Consider the following 16,422-nt stretch of genomic DNA (forward strand, 5'->3'; position numbering starts at 1 on the left):
GGAAATAGGATCCCAGAGGAGGTAAGTGGCTTGATGAGATTTGAACTCAATTGTGCAGCTACAGTGCTGCCCTTCCGTAGCTCCGTTCAAGACACCAGGAGGCTGACTGATTGTGTTGTGCTGAAAAACAGAAGAGTCCTTAAATTCATCGTGGTCATGTTATCTGCTGCCAGTGTATATAAACTTGTCTCACAGTGTCAGAACTTCAGCAGTTTCACTCTTACCTAATGGTAACCCACCAACTTGGAAAAAGACTTCAGCTGTTCCAGGATGGGTAGCACTGAGTTCACAGAGGCAAGGCTGCTTGAATTGTCTTCTCCCCAGTTTGAGTGTGCCATATTTTAAAGTTGCATCTTGGCCTTTTTGGTTCAAGAACTTTTCGAAGAACAAACAGTAGAAAGAAACATCTGGCCACAATTCAACAATCAAGAAACGCATTCTGACTCTCTGGTGAATCAGCAGCACCATGTCCTCCCACCCTTGAGGGTGTGCATGCTGTGTTCTGACCAGAAGATGGATATACTGGGGAAGGCACAGAGAGGACAAGGGGGCCCCATTTGGACTGAATAGATCATTAGTCAGAAAAGAGAACGGATCTCACCACTGCTTTGAAAATGTTAAACTTGACTCGTCACCTAGTTCTCTGCAAAATTAATGAGATGTCTGTTGATTTCTTTATGCCATCCAAGGACGAGCTGCATTGTGAAGAACTCCAGGCTCCATGGCTGCATATACGCCACTGCACATGTCACCTTCATGAGGGTTTTTCTCCTGTGTTCAGGTCACATACCCTTGAGAGCCAGAGGGAGATGAACTTTGGCTTTTGTAATGCCTTCATTCAAGAAGGAGATTCACCTGCGGAGAAGTTTACCTGCATTTTCTCACCTATGAAATAGGATGGGCATCTGATGTTTGCATTCGCTTGGTCTCAGGGCACTCAGTACTGTTCTTGGAGCATTAGGATGAGCTGTGAAGAATATGAAAACTCAGACTCTTGAGTGCATTGCTACTGTTGTGGGCAAGTAAGAAGGCAGATGCCAGATAACTGAATGGCATTTTATGCAATAACTGTCGCAGAGAGTTTTAGCTGGGGAAGAACATGAAGTCTGTAAAGTCAAGGATTGTCCTCTGAATGAAAGGCGTTCCCAGAAGGTAGAGCATTCCTACCTCTCGAGGTTTGCAGAAGCCAACAGAATTGAATGTGCACACCAGTACAAAGGTACACACCGATGTACAAAGCTGCAGGGATAAAAATGATGTAGCCTTTTACTAGTCACACATTCCCTTCATTCCACATTCATGGAGCAGCTCAGTATGTCTTGGATGCTGTGCTAGGCCTTTGTCACATCACCTCACTTGATTCTCCCAAGAATTTAGAATTTAGTAAATGAAAATGCATCTTATGACATCTGAGATTGAGCTACTTTGCAAAGGCACATATTCAATAAGGGCAGAAAATGAAACAAACCCACGTTAATAAAACGTTCTGACTCATTCTACATGTGTGAGAGTGAATTTTCAACACTTAGTGGGGTGGGAGTCACTTTCGCTCCTTTGCAGTAAGATTGCATTGCAAAACACGCTCAGAAGCTAAATCACTATTGTAATACCAGTTTGGGAACTTTCTACCCATTGCGTGACTCGAAGCTACTCATCATATTTGATCATATCAACACTGAAGATTCTGAATCTTCTGAGGGGACAGAAGATGGCCTCTCTCCATCTTACTGCTTGTGGGAAAAAACAAATCCAGAGAAATCAGGTGGTAGGACCAGGGCTTTAGAGCAGGTGGAGTGCCAGGTGGGGCTGGAACAGATGCACAAAGAAGCCACTATCAGGGAGCAGTAGAAGTGGAAGCAACTTGATTACAGATGATACCCAACTTCCAAGGGTTTAACTTAATGATTCTTTGACTTTAGCACGATGTGAAAGCCATATGCATTCAGTACAAGTGGTACTTTGAATTGTGAATTTGTACCTTATCCTAGGCTAGTAGTAAGCAAGCTACAGCCCCCAGTCAGCCCCACAGTTAGGAGAGGAAACAGCTAATTCTTTGAAGTACACCGTGTTGCTTAGCACAGGTTAGGGGTATCATTGCACTTTCTAGGGGTGATGTTTTCTGGTTAGGATGGCTTAATCAGGACATTGTCCCATTAAGGGTCAAGGAGCATTAGTATTCCTAAGCAGTGTTCCTTGTCTCATGAACTATGTATCAGCTACTTAAAGAAATTTTGATCTAGAGTTTCTCTGTTATTATGCATTAGTTTTTTTAAGATTTATTTATTTATGTATTTGAAAGGCATAGTTACAGAGAGAAAAAGGGAGAGAGAGAGAGAGAGAGAGAGAGAGAGAGAGAGAGAGAGAGATCTTACATCTGCTGGTTCACTCCCCAAATGGCCCCAATGGCTTAGAGCTGAGCCAATCCAAAGACATGAGCCAGGAGCTTCTCCTGGGTCTCCCACATGGGTGCAGGGCCCCAAGCACTTGAGTCATCATCTGCTGATTTCCCAGACACAATTAACAGGGAGCTGGGTTAGAGGTGGAGCAGCTGGGACTCGAACCAGCACCACATGGGATGCCAGCACGGCAGGCAGCAGCTTTACCCACTACGCCACAGTGCCAGCCCCACATTAGTTTTTAAACTAACCACAGCAGATAAACAACAAGAGAGCAGTTTCTCTAAGGATGTTCTTGGCAAAGCTAGAGATCATTACCACTATTTTAATATTGTTCTAGTAACTCCATCATCCATAGATGTCCAGTGACCTTCAAGTGTTCAGGAATCACTTATCTAGCCTGACTTCCGCACGTCCCCGACCTCTGGGGCAGGCCTTGGCACTGGCCCTGATATCCAGTCCTCTCTCCTTCTAGGCTCACGGAGGACTGCATCAGCACTGCATAGCCTTGGGTGTGACAGTGAGCCATGAGTGGAGGTGACATGTTAGAGTTGTGGGGAGTCACAGAGGAGCCAGTCCATGCTTGTTTGTCTTGTCTTCCTCCAGACATGGCAGCCAACAATGTCCCAGAGGGTGGAGCCTCCATTATGATTCTGAATGAAGACAGCGTGGACCACACGCCTTCACTCCCAACCCAGAATGGATATTAAACCTCACAAATAAACGTTGTCTTCATCAGCCATTGAAAGTATGGTGCTCATTTTTACTGAAGCATGACCTAGCCATCCTGACTACTATGGCCTCAGTTAAAGTGCCTCCAATCTGCCAAATGGGCAGATACTACAGACCGTTGTATTGTTCCATCAGAAGGCAGGATCAAATGGCCAGCGTTAACATGTTGCTTCTCAGGGTGTGCTCCCAGAACATTCTGTTTGATTTCTTGTGGATCCCAGCAGAAAGCAAATTCCTCTGTTCCACTGAAGACCTCCTACATCAGAATTGTAGGGAGTGGGGACCAGGAACCCGCCTCTCCACAAGTGCCCCCTAAGTGATTCTTAGGAACATCATGACATTTCTGAGTCCACTTTCACAGTTCACTAGTCAACTTTCAGTGTTATTAACTGGAAAATATATGGGAGTTCTATAGTTGCCATTAGTTGAAAATAATTTGATAAATTTCAGAATCACAATTAGAAGCTCCAGCCTTTTGGATTCTTATTTCCAGAAAGCACACACACAGATTCAAGAGTACCTGCCAGCTCTGATAAACCTGGCAGGTTGGAATCTGTCCATTCCCAATGTCCCAACCTGTCCTGGCCACCATTATATTTCATCTGAACATTACTGTAGATTGGTAGGTTCCACAATCTTCTCTCACCCCACTGCAGGAATCACAGTGTCAGTCTGCTGCCACAAAGCCTTCTAGTGCTTTCCATTGCAGTTATGACAAAATAAAAAAAAGTCATACCTCACCCATAAGACCTTGGGGCTGTCTCTTTCCCATCATGCCCTGCTCTCAGGCTCCACTTCTCTCTGCTCTCACCCTGCCCCTGGCACTTCACATTCTGTGATCATGGAACCTACAAGCTCTTTTCTCCCCACTCTCCAACTTTCAGGATCTTGTTGCCTTTCATCAACCATTTCCCTGTAGTCAATCACTGCTGACTCCTCATCTTAGAGTCTACCTTAGCCGTCATCTCTGAAGTCCCTTCTTGCCGCACTACATTAGTTAGATTCCTTGTGTTGATCTGAATACCCTGCTGGTTTTCATCCTTGAATTTTATTGCCTGAAATTATCTTATTCACATTGCTGTTGTCTTTCCTGCTCACCTTTCATCACCACTGCCTAGTTGGTGCTGGCACATGGTTGCTGAATACCACGTACCTTTGGAATAAACGGATGAATCCAAATCAAACAACTCATCTGTCTCCCTCCCCCTTGCTATAGAACTTCCATAAGCTCATCCTCCTGCCTTGCCTGTCTGTTTCCGATACTATCTCCTACAAATGGCAATTGGGCTTGGCATTTATTTCTCTCCTATTCTTGGAAAGTGAACAAAAGAGCATGTTGTAGGTATTGGGAGTCTAGAATAAGGACACTCACTGTACAAAGAAATTTTATAAGCAAGTCTCCCACTTGTTTTTCAATTAACTCCCTTACAAGGAAGGGAATGTCCTGTTCACTGTTTACCGTAGCCCACAGCAGGGGCTTTGATGAGGGAGGACAGACAATATATTACTCAAGACTGCAGACATGACTTTGATCCTGATGTCCTCATGTCTGTCCCAAAAGACAATGAGTAGCATACCCTTTTTCCTTGCCAAAAATACAAAAGCCTACCCTTTACATCAGAACGCATTCTATCCTCACCATCATGCCGCTGGGAACAATCATTGAAGCCCTCCCAGCTAACTGTTTTCAAGGAAAATCTGGTTCAGAAACACCTTGCATTTTAGCCTTTCAGTGTGTGGACTCTGACCTCTCAACCACAGATTCACAGTCCTGTTCCCTGGAAAACCTGCTAACTGGGGGGAGGGCGATGGGAGGAGCAAGTTGTGCATGAATGCAATTGCTCCCTCAACCGAATACAAGTGTGGTGGCTCATAATTGATAACATATGGAAGTTTCACTAGAAGAAGGCAAAACGGGAGAGGGGGACGTTCATTATACCACCTCCTAAAATGTTTGGCTTAGAATGTTTTGCCTTCTTTAGCGTAAGTAAGGTAGACGCTTTCAAGGATTTCTAAGCCTACATAATCTTTTCCGGTTGTTCTCTCTTTTCCATAGTAGATGGTGAACAGCAGCCAGGTAAGTTATTTGTGTGCATCACAAGTGCAGCCTGGCAGACAGACTCTCCAAATGTTTCAATCACATCACTTTCCTCTATTGAGTTCCAGGCAATTTTAAGGACTTGGGCTACTGAGCATTTTATTTTGGTGAAAAACATTGAAACATTCATTTAGTAACTTCATGGGCATGTAGTTATTCCACTAAAGGCTTTTCTTATTTTCTCCCAATGAGTTGACAGCTGCACATGGCTTAGGAATGTGGAGCTAATGCCTGTGGCTTCAGGAAAATTACTCCACTTGCTCTGGACAAAGGCCTGATGTGTTCTACCCGTGTTTCAGATTTCTTGGATCATCTCAGTGTTCAAGCATCTGTGATATAAAACTCACCCACTCCCCTGAAGACCCCTTGCTCTGAGTTTATAGACTTGCTTAACATCTGCTGAGAAGTCTTTGGTTCACAGAAATCTATGAGATGAGATCTAGACAGTGTGTCAGGTTCCCAAATGTTGTCAGCATTTAATTTACCACCTGATGCCTTTTAAATCCAGTTTAATAGTGGAGATGGATTTTTGTACTTTCTGCACTTAAATGATTATGTGTTTGTATGCAGGCACATGTTGGATTTCTTAAGAAATTCATTCCAGACAAATGTGCTAAAGGTTGAATTATGCTATGATTATATGTAAAATTAAAATCCTGGGTTTTTTCTTCTTTTTTTCTATTCAGGAGATTTGAAATGCTACTCAAATCAGTAGGTGGTGAGTCTTATCTCAAGCTGAAGGGAAAATGTAAAGCGTATTTTTTTGAGCATTGATTTGCTGTTAACCCTCTTTTGCTGGTGATAGGACTGTTTTTTCACAGATTCAAGTTTAGGGCAAAGGAAGCGAAGATCAACAACGGAGAGCAAGCATCTCGCCTGACGAGAAGATAAGTCAGCTGTTACTGGGATGTAACTCGACTTCACTGTTCTTTCTGCCCATGTGCAGGCCCTCCTTCCCCACCGCTGCATGGCAGTGCTTAGTGAGCTGTCTGGCCTATACGGGATAGATATAGACGTAAGCTGAATACACGTGGCATATAGAAAACCCAGGATCACTTAGGGTTTCCAACCTGAGGACATGAGAAAGTCTTAGTGAGCTGAATTCCTATGTCAGCTTTATCCTGTCCTTTAAGGTCCCCAAACATTGTCCCGTTGGGTCTCCCCCTTGAGCCTTCCCCATCTCATTTCTTGGCCATGAGTTGCTGTGAAGTGCCAGGTGGGACTCCAGGCCCTGGGAATTTAGCGGTGAGCCCATCAGGCAGAACAGCCAGCACTGCCTGTGCGGAGCTGAAGGCTTCTTGGCAGAAGAAACAGATCAGCTGAATACAGAAGTCCGTCTGTGTCTAAGGAGGACTGGCTCCGGGACTTCCGGGATACCGACGTGTGCAGGTGTTCTTGTCTCTTCTCTAAAATGGCGTAGTGCTTGCGTATAATCTACACACATCCTCCTATATACTCTAACTCATCTCTACATGACTTATAATACCTAATACAACGCAACAGTGATGGAAGTAGTTGTTGTATTGTTTACGGAATAAGGACAAGAAAAAAAGTTCAAGTGTTTTCCTGAATGTTTTGGTTGGATCCAAGGACTCAGAAGGCAACTGCAAGTCAGGCCTATGGAAGGTTAGATGATGACAAGCACTTAGGGAAACATAATCAAACAGCAAGGAGAAGCAGGCAGTGGCCTTACTCAGGGCATCCGTTGAGTAAAGAGTGGGGGAAGTGAGTGAGGAGCCTGCAGACACTGTGAAGAGCTGTCCAGCCTCTGGGCACATCAGACGAGCTGTGAGGAGAGCAGAGGGGCTGAAGAGGGGCGTCTGATCCGGTGGAGCCTGTTGGCTACTTAGTAACGAGTGTCCAAGGGTGAAAAAAGACCGTTCCATGCACAGGTGCCATTTACCAGGAACTCCAGGTTCATTGGACTTGAGCAAGTCCTCTGGGCTTTTCCACAGAGGGTTCAGTCCCCGGGGGAGGGGGAAGGACTCTGTGCTCCCTCCCCTCCATTGCCAGCTGTGTCCCAATCAAACCTACAACATTAAAATATCCAACATAGAGAAGAGAGAGTGAAGCAAATTGCTCTGTCAGAGGACAGAAACAGTGGAAAATACATTTTCTTTGCATATATTATTTGTTTAGTTCTATTAATGACTACCAATTGTTACTGCTATCTAGTCTTATTTGTATTTATGTTTAACTGATAGCATTTGTGGAACACAAAAATAAATGATATGGAGTGACATAGGATTTTCAAACATATAGTTTACATATCCTTATCTTAATAATTGTGTACCATATATAGAAATATGTAAATATATAATGTGAAAATACTATATATATATGTATAACATATAAAGGTACTTCAAAAAAGTTTATGGACAATAAAATTGAAAGTTGTTTATTTGGATATGAAAAAAATTTAAAAAATTAAATATATAGTTTTTTCAAGAAATGCATTTTCTGTAAGCTTTATGAAGACCCCTTGTATGCATGGATTTCAACATTTTTTTGCATCAAAATAATATTATGCTTTAATTCCATATTCCATGAACTTTTTGAAGTACCCTATGCATTGTAGACATTGTCAGCATTTTGCTATGGCTGTGTCCTGGGTGGTCTCTCTGAAAGCTGGTCTCCTCTCTAAGCTCAGAGCTCAACGTTCAGTGTGCAGTTGGAGAAATCATCAGCCACCAACCCCACCTGGAGAACAAAAGCAATGGAGACAGACAAAACAGTGGAAATGGAAAACCTCCCAGGACGTCACCCAGAGCCACGAAAACCAGGAATCTAGGCGGGAGCCACACACTGGCTGAGTACTTTATGAGAGCTGGGGGCCCTGCCTCTGCAGCCCAGCCGGTGACCACAGCTCACATGGCTGTCTGCTCCTAGGAAGCACCAGGAGCCAACAGCAGAGTGAGAACCATCTTGAGGATTTGAGGATGCAATTGCCAGGCCCTTCTCTTCGAGCTCTACACCTTCAGAAACTCACTCACATTCTCTGAGCCTCAATTTTGTCATCTGTGAAATGGAGACACCCTTACTTCCCCCACATTTGCATGCATCAGTCCTTAAATGAGGGTTAAATTTGTACTTGCTGTAGGCTCTGTTCTCTCCCCTCCCCCTCACAGGACTCTTTCTTTCATAAGAGACATTTCAATTGCCCAGCAGAATGTATTGTCAACATAAAGGGACCCTGAGCTTTAGGAAATGATTAGCCACAGGAAAATTACTTTCATTCACTGAAGTAAGAATTACTGCTACCAGCCAGGCGAGTCCTGGCTTTTGAGAATAGCAGAAGAAACCAGACAAGTTAGCAGGTGAGAGAGGACGGCACACTAGGGTCGCCACGAGGGAAGGGGAGGAAGCAGTTAGACTCCTGTAGATAATAGGATCTATTGAGATCCTATTTGAGATCTATGATCTCAAAACCTATGGCATGAGTTTGGTTACCCTTTCTCTGAAGATAAACATATCCTCTGCCTAGACCAGTTTCACACCAGTTTAGGGGACCAAGGCTGACCTAGACTGACCAACAACTCATTCCATGCTCATTGTAATACATTGACATGCTAATAACACACCTACCAGGTGTGACAGGACACATGGGACCACATAAGGAGCAAAAAGGGGGCAGTAGATAGATTCTGGGAAATCTCAACTCACTTCCTTGAAAATTTTTGAATATTCCTCCCCTTTATTAGAATACACTTTCCCTCCCTTTATTAGACTGCACCCCCCTTCATTAAACAATCCATATAATGTTTTTTGGAACAGCAGAGGCTGGGCCACACTGAAGTCAGGAACCGAGAACTCCATCCAGGTTTCACGTGTGGATAGCAAGGGCTCAAGTACATGGACCATCTTCCACTGCTTACCTAGTGGCTTACCCACTGTGCCACAATGCTGGCCTCATATAAATGTTAAACACAGTTCAGAGATAGGGCCACTGCCCTCGGAGAAGGCCTTCCTCTGTCTGTTGAGTGTGTGTCTTTGCTTTCTCAATAAACACTTGCTGCTTGCTGTGTGTTATTCTCCAACTTGCTCTTGCGTTTCTTCTTGAAGTCAAGGACCTGGGTCCTGTGCAGCCTTCATTGTTCAACGACACCACTGCCTGGAGGTCCTTGTCCCATTCTGTCCTCTGGCTCCAATCAGGTCGTTTGGAAACTTGTTCTTTGCCTAACCTTCCTTTTGCTGACACTGCTGCCCCTGCCACACATACATAGCCCCCTTCCTCCCACCTACCCCTCCTGTGTATGGGTTTGACAACTATTCATTATACAGGACATTCTGCAATGACTCACAGCCTGGTGGATTGTTGCCCATTGTTTTTAATTGTTGTCAAAAAGTGTTGTTTAGATCACATATTATTCCACTTAACTGTCCTACTAAGAGGGCAACGGGATAACTCAACCATTTTAATGTTTGCACAGTGCCTTCCTCTTTCTGTGCACACTACCCTGGCATTAACTTTAACATAAATTTACTTTGTAGTTACAAATTAATTGTTGCTCTGAAAAGTCATGTTAGTTCAAATGGATTGTAGAGGCATATAGAAATGTTCAGTTGATTCAAGGCCGGATGGACAATCCACACTCTGAAATGCACATCTCCCTTTCTTTGTGAATGCCTGCAATCAAACACCACTTACAGCCACAGTGGTTTCTATTGTTCTTCACTCTTACTGGAATGAGAATTAAGGAATTTATTAGGGGTGGGTTATGGGGTGGAAAGCCAAAGAGGAGTACCTTAAGTACTTATGTGAGGTGCCTGAAAGAACTCATGAAATTATAAAAAAGTTTGCATGGATTTCAAAAGTGTTTGCACAAAAATAAACTTACATTTAATTCAAGTTTTCCATGAGCTTTTTGAAGTATTCTTAGATACTGCCTTAAGCTTGACTTATTGAAATAAGCCTATTGGAAATAAAGATTTTGGCAGAATCCATCATATACTTACTTATTCATTTAATCCATTTGTTCATTCATTCATTTGAAATGCAGAGAGAGAGAGATCTTCCATTTGCTGGTTCACTTTCCAAATGCCTACACTACTGGGACTTGGCAGGCTATAGCCAGGAGACTATAGCTCAATAATTGGGGCTTCTCAAGTGGGTGGCAGAGACCAAACTACTTGAGATATCACCTGTTGCCTTCCAGTATGCACATTTGTAGAAAACTAGAATGGAAGCAGGGGCCAGGACTTGACCCTGGTACTCTGATATGGGATATGGTCCTTCCAAGCAGCAACTTAACCCCTGTGCCCAACATCATCCCCAGAGTCCATTATTTGTTACAACTTCCCATGGGCTAGAATCTATTCTACATACTGCAACTGGTAGATAAGAATTTCTATGTACTCATAGTCATTCAAGACTTTATTGTGGGCAGGTGCCACGGCTCCCTAGGCTAATCCTCCGCCTGTGGCGCTGGCAGCCGGGGTTCTAGTCCCAGTTGGGGCGCTGGATTCTGTCTGGGTTGCTCTTCTTTCAGTCCAGCTCTCTGCTGTGGCCTGGGAAGGCAGTGGAGGATGGCCCAGGTCCTTGGGCCTTGCGCCCACATGGGAGACCAGGAGGACGCATCTGGTTCCTGGCTTCAGATCAGTGCAGCGCCAGCCATAGTGGCCATTTGGGGGGTGAACCAACAGAAAAAGGAAGACCTTTTTCTCTGTCTCTCTCACTAACTCTGCCTGTCAAAAAAAAAAAAAAGCCGGCGCCGCGGCTCACTAGGCTAATCCTCCGCCTAGCGGCGCCGGCACACCGGGTTCTAGTCCCGGTCGGGGCGCCGGATTCTGTCCCGGTTGCCCCTCTTCCAGGCCAGCCCTCTGCTGTGGCCAGGGAGTGCAGTGGAGGATGGCCCAAGTGCTTGGGCCCTGCACCCCATGGGAGACCAGGATAAGTACCTGGCTCCTGGCTCCTGCCATCGGATCAGCGCGGTGCGCCGGCCGCAGCGCGCCGGCCGCGGCGGCCATTGGAGGGTGAACCAACGGCAAAGGAAGACCTTTCTCTCTGTCTCTCTCTCTCACTGTCCACTCTGCCTGTCAAAAAAAAAAAAAAAAAAAAAAAGAATTTATTGTGAAGAATTGTTTTATAAAACTGCACTTAAAGTAGAACAAAAAAATGTCGGCTCAGGCTCTTGTAACAAAATACCATAGACAGGGTGACTTTAATAAAGGGTATTTATTTCCTACAGTTCTGGAGGCTGGGAAGTCCAAGATCAAAGTGCTAGGTTCTAGTGAGGGCGCTCTTCTTGACTTGCTCATGTGTACCTACTTGCCATGTCCTCACATGCCTCTTGTATCTCTTCCTAATTTTATAAGAACACCATTTGAAGGCCCCATCCTGGGATCTCATTTAACCCAAACTGCCTCCTCCAAGACCCCACAACCAAATCCAATCTCCTTGGAAGTTAAGGCTTTCACGTAAGAATTTTAAGGGAACATATGCAGTCCATAGGAACAAGTTTACTGGAAAACAGGGAAAGACTGGAAATTGAATGAAAACAACCCTTTTTGCAGAAAATATGTGAAGTCGTGTCTGGGTACATTTTCTGGCTCAGTTTCAGAAAGATCTGGAAAGTGAAGACTTTGTTGAGATCAAAAGAATTTAAAGGTTTTCTGTGCAAATGTTTCTATCCAGATATGTGTGTATATCTGTATTCATAGTCAACATTTTTTAAATTTTAGTTTATTTATCAGAAAAGATGGAGGGAAAGGAGAGAGACTGAGATTTTCCTTCTGCTAGTTCAGTACCCAAATGCCCCTACAAGAGCCAAGGCTGTACTATGCCAAGGCCAGGGGCCAGGTAACAACCCGATCTCCCACACAGGTAGAAGGGATTCAACTCTTTAAAATTTCATTTATTTATTTACTTAGTTACTTATTTGAAAGAGTTACAGAGAAAGAGGGAAAGACAAAGAAAGAAGACAGAGATCTTCCATCTGAAGTTTCACTTCCCAGATGGCCACAAGAGCCAGGACTGGGCTAGGCTGGAGCCAGCAACCATAAGTTTCCTCTGGGTCTCCCACATAGGCAGCAGGGGCCATCTGCTACTTTGCTGAGGCCATTATAAGGGAGCTGGATCAGAAGTAGAGCAACCAGGACACAAACTGCCACCCACACGAGATACTGGCATCCTAGGTGGCAATTTTATCCACTATATCACAGTGCCTGACCCAGGGGTCTGACTCCTTGAGCCATTACCTCATCGTTTCTTGATGAGGCTGTGCATCATTAAGAAATGGAAAGCAGTATCCCCAATCAGCATTTTAACTTCTGTGCAAAACATTCACCCTCCAAAACAAAATTTTTTAAAATATTTATTTATTTATTTATTTGAAAGGCAGAGGCAGAGAGAGAGAGAGAGAGAGGTCTTCTATCTGCTGGTTCACTCTCCAAATGGCTGCAACAGCTGGAGCTAGGCTGATCTGAAGCCAGGAGCCAAGAACTTATTCTGGGTCTCCCAAACAGGTGTAGGGGCCCAAGGACTTGGGCCATCTTTTACTGCTTTCCCAGGCCACAGCAGAGAGCTGGATGGAAAGTGGAGCAGCCAGGACTCGAACCTGGGATACTGGCACTACATGCGGCAGCTTTACCAGCTATGCCACAGCTCCAGCTCCCAAAACAAAATTTTAACAAATCAAGTTTTCAAGATGCAATCGGCTTTAATTCGTGTTCCATGAATATGGGAGCATCCACCTGGAGATGTAGAAAGGTGATCCAGGGAGCTGGGCTGAGCGGGTGGTTTTACAGGCAGGAGAGACTGAAGAAAGCAGAAACAAGAAGCAAACTCACATTAGCTGTTGCATTCTATACACAGCTGAAATGGAGGGCCTTCCTTCTCAGACCAGCTCGTGTCAGCTGGTCCCCTTCTGATTGGTTGCTTATGGATCTCATTTTGGGAAAATTGGTCCTTTTTCCTTCCTTCCTTCCTTCCTTCCTTCCTTCCTTCCTTCCTTCCTTCCTTCCTTCCTTCCTGTTTGAGTTCATTTTGCATGGAACCTATATGCAAGAGTTCAGCTCTGCTTTGGTCTCTTGGGGCCTGGTACAGGAGTTCAGTCCAAAACAATGGCTTCCCAACATTTTATTTAATAGTACTTTCATAAGAGAAATTGTACTCTGTATTTTGGGGATTTGAAAGTGTGAGTAGAGGGGACAGAAACTGCTCCTTACTCCTCCTGAGCTGGCATTTTAGGCACATTGATTTTATTTCCATCCTGAGAGAGACCTTGCAGATAAAATTCATATTCTTATAGATAATAGACAAAGTTAGATATAGACAGTGACTCAGCAGTCCCGTGGTGGCTGCAGCTTCCTCGTCAGAATTTTCCCTACACATCTGTGAGTCACAGACTAGCAAGAACAATGGACCTGTCTCTCCAAAGAGCACCCATGTAAGCTTACTTGTTCAGCTCCACCAACGTTACTTCTGTGTGAGGTGGAATTTCTTTTAAGTGAAAACCATTTGGGGGTTTGGTAGAGGAAAATGTATTCTGTGCATAGTGAACAATACATGGGATATGCCCAGGTAATCTGCAGAGAACAGAGGGGAAAGCTGTTGTTCTAAGGGTGAGAGGGCAACAGGAGTGAAGGGGGACATCTGCCCAGGAAACTTAAAGGCAGAAATGGGGAGAGGGGCAAGCCGAGGACACTCCAGAATGAAAGTCTAACCAGTTCAAGTAACAATGCTAGCTTAGATTATTGTTTCTGTGTTTCACCTGAAAAGTACTCAGAGTTGATAACCTCTGACAATCATGCTTCTCTCTCGAGATGAATACCTAAATATTTTGTTAAGCAGAGATGTCAGCCACAAGGTCTGATGGCTCTGAGTATGACAACGTGAGTGGATACTCAACAGAATGAACACAACAGCATGCAGAGGATAAATACCAGACTCCTCACCGTGTGCCCTCATCTGTACAGCCAGGAAAGGGGAGGTATGGAATGGGCCACTGGCATGGAGAATAGACACCACTGGGATGTCCGCATCCCATGTTAGATCGCCCGAGTTCAAGTCTCAGCTGTTCTTCTGATCCTGGCTTCCTGGTGATGTGCACGCCGGGAAGCAGTAGTAAGGGCTCAAGTGGCTGGGCTCCTATCACTCATGTAGGACACCTGAGTTGAGTTCCCTGCTCTTCGCCTAGCTGTAGCAGAGGTGAATTCTCTCTCTCTCTCTCCCTCTCCCTCTCTCTCGTCCTTCCTTTCAACCAAAGTTAAAATTTAAAAAAGAGGTACAAATGAGAGGCTTGCATGTAGGTGTTTTTCCTCATCTAATCTCCCCGATTCATTTCCCTTGAGAAAATTGTTAACCACCTGTTTTCACTCGTGTTCATTTCAGAAACTCCTCTCTATCCTCAAAAACCATGTTTGTGGACACTGTTGGCTTTGCCTGTGCAGTGCCCACCACCCCCGACTTCTGGAAATCATTCTCTTACTTGCTGTGAGGTGCTGAGGTCCCTCCCAACACCTCTTTCCTGTCTGTCCACCCCACTCCCAGCTGACTGTCCTACACGCTGAGGGTGTGCCTGTGACAGAGTCCCATCTCCTGGGCCACATGGCCCATCTGACGTCTTCCCAGTGAGAAGAGGGGAGAGGCTTTCTGAGACAAGCAGTGGGAGGTGATCCTGGAGTGGCTGGAGTCACTATGTGGATGGAAGCCAGCAGGAGCAGGCGGAGCGTTCAGTCACACCCATCCAACTCTCAGCTGGGTAAGTGAAAAAAAATCTTGCTCATTTTCTCATTAGTTTCAGTTGTGTTTTCCGCCACTCACAACTGAGTCGTTCTGTCTAAAGTCCTACATGTGGTGGTTTCAGAGAGTTTGTTCGCTTGAAGTCAGGGAATAATTGCACAGGGCTTGAGACAGTTTTGTAGATGCATGTTCTCCTTGGAAACTGCATTCAAAGGAGACTTCATTAGAGCACTACCGCAGGCCTGGAGGGAAGGGAACAGCAGAACCTTTGAGATGACCGATTGGTGCTGCAGGCTCCGCACTGGAGCCAAAAGACCACTCAGCCTTTCCCAGTCATAGGTCTTGTTCCATTAAGAGGTGAACCGTCCTCTATAGACTGCAGGCACTTTGAAACATTAACCTCTTCATTTATGTTATGCCTGCAACACATAGTAGTTACAGAAAAAGTGGCATGATAAACAAGCAAATAGTATAATTTCTACATAATTCATGGATTATGCTCATTCTTTCCTATTTTCCCATTGCATTCACTGTAACCTCACATGCAGGGCCATGTCTTCTTCACTGTTATATTTCCAAGACCTTGCACTGCCTGCCTAGTTATGAGTAATAATAAAAAGAATGAGTGGATGGATGGGTTGCAATAATGCATTGCCTATCACTGGGGATATGTTCTGAGGAATGCATCATTAGACAGTTTGTCATCGCAGGGACATCATGCAGGGTTATCACATGCCCTTTCAAGATGTGGTCTGCTACACACCTAAGCTATTCGATGTATATATGTGTACAGCCGGTTGTTCCTAGGGCCATGATGGACAAAACCACGCCAGATGGAATCAGAAGAGAAAGGGATGCAATCCAGAGAGAGGCAGTAAACATAAGATGTAGGAGCTGCTGCAGGTGTCCCCTGGCATACTGTTTCACAGTCAGCTTTGTAAGTAGTAGGAGTACACGCTAACATAATGATAAAAGCGTAGTGTACTAAATAAACTAGCAACACAGTCACTTGCTATCATTCTCAAACATTAAAGACTGTACACAATTAGGTGTGCTACGATTTTGTTACACTGTTAGGACAGTAGGTTTGTTTACCCTCAGCATCACCACTGGGTTGTATGCTGTACTGCAACAACCTTACAATGTGTGGGGGAGGCTGAATCCAGAGAGGCCTAGAGGAAATTCCTGAGCCTGCCTCCAATTTGAAAACCTGTCTTTAAGTTTCAAATCCCTGGTTGCAAACATCCCAGCCCCAGGGTGCTTTAGCCTAAGGATCATAAGGTGGTATAATAGGAGTGGCTAAAACCCTTTTGCATCACATCACCCCAACCCTTGCCTGCATCCGCTCTGTACCATCCGCTCTGTACCTCAGCTATATATACACCTCCCTTTTACAATAAAGTGAGACCCTGCTTCGACTGGGCTCCCCATCACGTCTGATTGTCCCCCGGGTTTGGGGAAGGCTGAGTGGCGGGTGGCGCACTTCCCCTCCTCGGTCAAGGCAAGCTGTGGGC

This window comes from Oryctolagus cuniculus, chromosome 6, assembly GCF_964237555.1.
Source record: "Oryctolagus cuniculus chromosome 6, mOryCun1.1, whole genome shotgun sequence".
Taxonomy (NCBI): Eukaryota; Metazoa; Chordata; class Mammalia; order Lagomorpha; family Leporidae; genus Oryctolagus; species Oryctolagus cuniculus.